Genomic DNA, 1,237 nt, shown 5'->3' on the forward strand with positions numbered 1-1,237 from the left:
TGGGACCGGAGGTTTCATCCTGCAGATTGTGAACATTTATTTTTTTATGCACTCAATATAGATAATTTAAGTGAAGCGCTGTTATTACTGAAATCACATTTGCATTTTGCTTAAACCGTAAAGGAGGATAAGAAAGTGCATCAGAAAAGCGATGAAATCCGTCTCAGATTCAGGTTGAGGTGAGCTTACATGGGTTTGGGGCCAGGAGGTCCTGTTACGAGAGACGGCAGCCCTCTGGTTGGTCCACGTGGGGAAGGTGAGCAAGCTGAAGACAAGCAACAATCATTTTTATGATCTGATCTTGTTAGTTTTCCTCTCACTGTTGATTTCTTATGAGCACCTTGGCCAGTTTAAAGTGATTAAACCAACCTTCTGGCTCCAAGTACAGGTCATCATTATCTTCCTGAAAAATAAAGTCATGACAAGCATCACATGTTGAAAGTTTCAGCATTTTTATATAAGGGTCGCAGTTTGAGATCTTGTTACAGCATCTTTTAGGTCCTGAAGTGGATCACCAGTCCTGTGTGGGTGTCGGCACATTCATGAACTCTTAGTTAAAGAGCATTTGATCACTGCATTAGTTTAAGTTGAGGTGGCCATTTTGGTCTAATCTCAGAAGTAAGGTATAAGTTCTCACGCTCTGAGTGTGTTTAACCACAAGTTTGACCTCAAAACGAACTACATTGTAGTCATTTGTGTGTTTTCAAATGCAATTGTCTGTGGCAGCCATTTTGAATTGAGCCTAAAGTAGAGTAAAATGCTTTTGAATATGAAAATAATCGAAATTGTAGCTTTCTAATAGAAAAGGGTTAAAATGTGCTTTGATCATACGTTTGTGATCCTTTTGATCATTCGTCCAAATGGCTTAATAAGCAGAAACTTGCTCAGCAATCTCTATTTGTGGGTTTCTGGTAACACATCTAAATATTACATGATCTATATAGACAAATATTTGTTCAAAGTTAGCATGTTAGACTCACCTGTTCTTCATTTGGGTCCAGATAAACATCTGAAACACAAAAAGAAGACACTTGTATTGATTGTGGACAACCCAAAAATGAGCTCACATCTTCTGGCATTATATATTTATCCTCTAATAAATTATCTAATTTATCTTAAACTTTTTAAACTTCAGCTTTCTAAACTGTATTTACGTTTTATTACGTTCTGATTCCTGCTCATCAAACAAAAACCACAGATGTATGTTTTAGTCCCCTGCCAGGATTTCACACACACA

The sequence above is a fragment of the Nematolebias whitei genome, chromosome 8 (assembly GCF_014905685.2).
Source record: "Nematolebias whitei isolate Nwh7 chromosome 8, NemWhi1, whole genome shotgun sequence".
NCBI lineage: Eukaryota > Metazoa > Chordata > Actinopteri > Cyprinodontiformes > Rivulidae > Nematolebias > Nematolebias whitei.